The 6,804-nt window shown below is 36.4% G+C and overlaps 1 pseudogene; it reads right to left on the bottom strand.

The window, feature by feature from the left end:
- Nucleotides 1-6,446: 6,446 nt before the first annotated feature.
- On the bottom strand, nucleotides 6,447-6,565 carry LOC145243103 (5S ribosomal RNA; annotated as a pseudogene).
- Between the last annotated feature and the right edge of the window lie 239 nt (nucleotides 6,566-6,804).

Below are 6,804 nucleotides of genomic sequence, written 5' to 3'. Positions count from 1 at the left end.
TTAAAATAATCATCTGAAACTGAACAAAACATATTGTGTTGTTGTAAGGAACGGGATTATAGATTAAAAAAAAAAAAAAAACTTGTTTGCATACCTTATTTTGATGTCTGAATATCAGAAATTCGATTGTGTTTAATTATCCCGCTTTTGAGTTTTGAAGTGTGAAATTCGGTGAATATGTTAAGTAAAATAATTAATTTAAGTTAAGCAAAACAAAACAAAAAAATTTGTAATATTCATACGAAAAAAATCATTTTAAAATCTTTGATAAATAAATTAACAATTTCTTTTTAGCGAGCCGAATAATGCATGACCATTATTAAACAGGGCATGCTTTGAAGAATCGATACAAAAAAAATTCGATAAATATTGTGCCCTTTGTGTTAAAAATATCATCATTTTTTCGATCTAGTTTGGAAACGTTTGCCGCCTTTCGACTACGGTGGACCAAACGCGCTGAAATATTTTTTTTATTCTGCTTTAAATTGCCCCCTCCCACTTTTGGAGAGCCTGACCCCCACACACATACACATTAAAAACCAAACTCGTACAAATGGTCACCTATCTGGTACTGGCCAGCCTCAGCGTTAATAATACATTGAAATTTTCGTCACTGAAAAATAAGTTGTGTTTTTTTTTTAGCTTTTTGGTCTTCCGTAGTTTGCTTTTTATCAAGAACAAATGTAAAGTTTGTAAACAGAGCAATCAAATCGACTCGAAGTAACTGGTTGCCTATATGAACAAGTGGGATTATTTGAAATCCAGGTACTTATATTATAATATTTTTGCATATTCTCATAGAAAACCACCCTAAATCTTAGTTAGACAAGAAATAAAACATGAATTCTTTCAAAAACTTTTCTTTTTTTTAAACTATTTATATACGTTTTTTGTGTAAAAAAAAAAAAAAACACCAATTGTTAACTTTTTGGGAAAATTTAACATTTCAAATTTAATTAAAAATAGTAGAAAAAGTTTTACATTATTCTGCTTTCTATATGATAAAATTCAGGGTTTTATCTTTCTAAAAAAAAAGTTACTCAGAAATAATATATTTTACTAAATGTAATTTCGTTTTAAAAAACAACAACAACTTGATTTTTCGGCCATTTTTGGCGGTGCCTAATATATATATATATATATATATATATATATATATATAGAGAGAGAGAGAGAGAGAGAGAGAGAGAGAGAGAGAGAGAGTGAGAGTTAGAGAGAGACAGAGGGGGGGGGTAAATATTTCTGTGTCCGAGAATGTTTTCATCCTAAATTCTATGCAATTATGCCGAATGTAAAAACAGTACATAAATAGAATCCCGCGTAATAGTAAAATGAAACTAAGCATCTAATAAGAAACCATGCAAAATAAGTAATTAAATGATGCAAAGCAATATGCAAATTAGTTAACGTTCATGTAGTCGTTCGAGATAGAATATATTATGTATTGATTTTCAGTTTTAAATACAGAGGAGAGTTAGGCAGTCATTTGTGAAAATATATTCATCGCAATTAAGCTACACAGAGGCGTCCGCGTTTTTTCCGTAGTAAATCATCAATCTAATATCCCTATACGTACACACATCATATACATACGCACACATAGACACATATACATACGCACACACATATGAACATATTTATTCTATGAATACGTATCTATATCTTATTGATATATATATATATATATATATATATATATATATCAATAAGATATTACTGACATATTTATATTATATGACATATGTGCACCTATGTTTACGCAAACGCATAAAAGTATACGAACGCATGCGCGCGTGCACACTCACACGCACGTACTCACACTCACACACACACACACACACACATATATATATATATATAAATATATATATATATATATATATATATATATATATATATCATATCGTCAGCGTCAGACAAGGCCAAACTATTTGCAAAGAACTTTGCAGCTAATTCTACCCTATGCGACGAAGGCCATCAACTCCCCATATTTCCTCCTATAACACAGAACAAGCTGGGTAGCATACAAATATCCGTGCATGAGGTCGCCAAGCTAATAAAGAACCTAGATTCCAGTAAAGCAACTGGCCCTGATGGCATCCCAATTATAGTGTTAAAAAAGCTTCAAACAGAACTTGCTCCCATACTTACGAAACTATTTAAGCGCTGCCTTAAGGACTCCCGGGAAGACCTCTTCAGTTTGTCCTATATTTAAGAATTCAGGTGATAAGTCATCTCCCTCTCAATACAGACCTATAAGTCTCCTGTGTGTTATGAGTAAGTTGCTGGAATCTATATTAAATAGAGAAATAGTCAACCACCTCAGCAGGAATAACCTTCTTAGTGACACACAGTATGGTTCCCGCTCTGCAAGATCTACCGCAGATGTGCTGACGGTTATATCCCACAGGATAAGTGAATCTCTTGACAAAGGCTTTCTTTCTAGGGCAATTGCTCTTGACATATCAAAGGCCTTTGACAAGGTATGGCATAAGGGTCTACTTCACAAGATTTCCAGCTACGGTATAACGGGAAATGTTTTCTCAATCATTAAATCATTTCTCTCCGATAGGCTCATAAGAGTAGTGGTCGATGGACAAAAATCGGAGGCCTGCAATATAAATGCTGGAGTCCCCCAGGGGTCAATCCTGGGCCCAACTATCTTCCTGATCTACATCAATGACCTCCCTAAGCACATACTTAAATCATTCGTTGACATCTATGCTGATGACACAACCATCTACGGCAACACATCAAAAGCTGTAAATGACAAAGTTCTCTCTGATTCTCTCTCCTCTGATCTCGAGCGCGTGGTTCAGTGGGGGAAGATGTGGCTGGTTACCTTTAATGCATCCAAAACCAAACTCCTATCCTTACATCATCAACGCTCGGATCCCCATCTGGCATCAATTGTGATGGATGGCTCTCGTCTGGGTGAGGCTCCGTGTTTTGACAAGCTTCTGGGTTTGACCTTTACTCCTGATCTGAAATGGAACACGTACATCAAGTCTGTTGCCAAGGTCGCTGGAAAGATGGTGGGATCCTTCTACCGCTCCAGAAGATATCTCACTATTGATGCAATTCTCTATCTATATAAAAGCCAAGTACGTCCAAGGATGGAATACTGTTGCCATATCTGTGCAGGAGCTGCTAAAAACAGCCTATCCTGCTTTGACAGAGTACAAAATAGACTTCGTGGCTTAGTGGGGGATGCCCTTTTCTATACCCTGCAACCTCTCTCCCACAGAAGAGACGTTGCGAGCTTGTCCTTGTTTTATCGTTATTTCCATGGCAGATGCTCGTCTGAACTCCAATCTCTGGTCCCCCCTCACCAATCTTTCACGAGAAACACCCGTCTAGCTGAATCCACTGTGAAAAATTTCCCCCACTCTATATCTGTGCCTAAATCAAAACGCGGATTCCAGATTCTTTCTTAGAACTGCACGCCTGTGGAACTCTGTTCCGTCTGCCTGCTTCCCTCCGGACTACAATTTGGATGTCTTCAAGTCCAATGTTAACAAATTCCTAATGAACCGCCCCCTTAAGTAAACACTTCAGCAAATCTCCTCACTAACTTAATGTACTTGCAATAACCCTTATCCCTGAGTGGCTTCCGGGCCTTGATAAGTGGTGATCACTGTGTAAAAAAAAAAAAAAAAAATATATATATATATATACTAGCAGTTTCGCCCGGCTTTGCTCGGGCCCTATGTACTGTTCATAACTTTATGTGCATATGGATATATATTAAAAAAAATGTGAATATGTACCGTAATGCCTTTCTATATAATAGGCTTCATTAACTACCATAGAGAAAGTTTGGTATTGACCGGAAACGTCAATTTTAAAAATTTTTTATCCCAATTTTTACCCTTTAACATTTATTGTTTTGGGCTCAAATCAAGTTAACATGTTTGGCGCATGTCCAAGTAACCTACATCTAAAATTTCAAGTGTTTAGACCCAAAATTAGCAGAGGAGTTTGTTAGACTCTGCAAAAGTCAACTCTGTAATTTTTTATTTCTTTCCAGACACTTCTTCGGCCAAAAACTGATTAAAATGCTTGATTCATGTCTGAATACCCTTCATGTAAAATTTCAAATGTTTAGACCCAAAATTGGCTGAATACTTTGCTAGAGACCGCAAAGGTAAACTCTTTTGAATTTTAACCGTTTGGAATACAAAATTTCAGCAAAAAACGATTAAAAAGCTTGCCCCATGTCTGAATACGGCTGACTACAATATGGTTGTGTTCAAGTATAAAGTAAATAAGTTCTTGATGAGCCGTTCCATATAAGTTATCAAATTTACCAAATTTTCATTACTGATGATTACTATATTAACCAATTTCTACTGTACACTCTTTAACCCTTATCCTTGAGTGGCCTCTGGGTCTTGATAATGTGGTGATGCCTTTGTAAAAAAAAAAAAAAAAAAATGTAAACTTTCAAATGTTTAGACCAAAAATTAGCTGAGTAATTTCGTAGAGACCGCAGAGGTCAATTTTTTTTAACTATGACCGCAATTATGACCCCTTAGCATTTATTGTTTTCGGCTCAAATAAAATTATGAAGTCAGATTCCTGTCCAAGGAACCTATATCTAAAATTTGAAGTGTTTAAACCTAAAATTGGCGGAAGAGTTTGGTAGAGTTTCAAAGGTCAAATCGTTGAAATTTTACTCCCTTTAACAGCAAAATTTCTGTCCGAAACCCGATTTAAAAAGATTTTCCCAAATCTCAATAGCCCGTATGTCAAATCTGGAGCCTGTATACCTAAAATTGACAGAGTTATTGGTAGGGAAATGCACACAAACAGACAGACAGACATTTTCTCTTATATATATATATATATATATATATATATATATATATATATATATATATGATGATTGCAACGTCTTGTCAGACGAGTGCCACTCCCTCAGACACTTAATGTTCATGAACCCAAAACTTACTTTTTTTTTTCTTAGTCCTACTGGTGAATTCACACGCTCAAGCAGGTATGATACTGAAGACGGTCATTGAGATCTATTATTACATGCTTCCAGCATTTCAAGCCTCCATGCGTCACAACTTTTCCATCGCCACAGGACAATTTTCATAGACAAATGCCTGAGGGAGTATCTATACACAGATGATGTTACAGAGTCTTAGCTTTGTACGACAGCTAAGTCTCTCTCTCGGTTCAAAATATTGAGATCCAGCAACAAGCAAGAGCAAGATAGCCAGCAACAAGTTAAATTGCAGACTAGCTTAATGCGGGTACTGGTCTCCCGCTTTATGGTTTTTTAAATCAGAGATTTGCTTCTCCTAGAAAGGTTGCCTTCAACACGGCTTAGGGGGCCCTCTCCACCCCAACACACATGGTGCTACTGGGCCGTTGACCCCGAAAAAGGGTTCTTTCGCCCTTTATATATATATATATATATATATATATATATATATATATATGTATGTATGTATATATATATATATATATATATATATATATATATATATATATATATATATATGAATTAGAAGAAAAGAAATACGAAAATACAAATAAAGAATGAAAGGAGATGCCATACATATTTCGTATTCAGGTCTTGTCGATCACGTGAAGCAGATATTAAGAATGGCCAAGTAAGAAAGAATCGATTCTCCTCCCTAAAACTTTGAAATCGACAAAAAACATTTTTTTCTGAAAGAACCATTCTTTAAACTTCACTTACGTCATTAATCTGAAATCCAAAGACTCTACAGACTTGAAGTTGCCAAACCCTTTTGAATGGCAATCACTTAAGTCGAACCCACGATAAAAAATGTGAAATGTGAAAAAAAAAAATTCCTTATGCTGTCGTAATGATTGCCACGTATTCATTACTTTTATGGCTGTATCATTTTAGCTAGCCTCTCGAAAACCCCATAAGATTTCCACGCATTTCAAATTTCATAAAAAGAGAGAAAGAAATTTGTTATCGTTGTTATTTGATGAAGGATTGGCATTTTGCTGAATGCGACCGGGGAATTGCTAATAAAAGTGATTGAGCGCATTCACGCTTAATGAAAAGATCATCTCTGTACGTTGAAACTGTGTTTAATTAAACTGCGTTTATTAAAGCGATTCCGGAAGTGGAGGCACACCCATACAATTCCGAGTTCTCAGCCTTGTTTTCTAACGGTTTTATATTTTGTGATGGGCGTGGTGGGCCTGAACTTGGGTCGAGCAGTCGAAGTAGCGCCAATTTACCTTATCCTTGCCACACAAAGCTAAGTGGCCGACTATAGTCGAGGTGTGTGTGCAGTCAGCACCAACCTTATTCAGGGTTTAACCGGCTTCCTTCGAAGGAGGAAGTTTCATGGGAGTATGAAACAAGCAGTCCCCAGTCGCATGTATATCCCCGTTAGGGGAGATGACGACGTTAGGTTTTTGCAACTTTTTGCAGGGAGGTGTCGACGTCCTCCTACATACAGCTCCTGGACTTCCCAAATTGGTCGCCCATTTTAGTAATGACCAGACTCAACGTTGCTTAACTTCGGTGATCTGACAGGAACCGGTGTGTCAACGTGATTATGCCGTATATAGTCGAGGGAAACCCGAAAGCTCTCTTTTCATTAACTGCTACACGGAGGTGTAGATGAGAGCACCACTTTTTTTTTTTTACTTGGGATCACCGCTTATCAAGGCCCGGAAGCCATTCGAGGATAATGGTTAATAAATGTTAGTTAGACAGTGAGACAACATCGTGACGATCAGTAATGGTGGAACTTGAGTAGGGTTTAATTATTTAAGAATACGACCCAGCAAGAACTTGTTTATATT

The sequence above is a fragment of the Euprymna scolopes genome, chromosome 21 (assembly GCF_053919585.1).
Source record: "Euprymna scolopes isolate OS-2025 chromosome 21, ASM5391958v1, whole genome shotgun sequence".
Lineage (NCBI taxonomy): Eukaryota > Metazoa > Mollusca > Cephalopoda > Sepiida > Sepiolidae > Euprymna > Euprymna scolopes.
The sequence above is the reverse complement of the archived record's forward strand: the minus strand, read 5'-3'. Positions and strand labels throughout refer to the sequence as shown.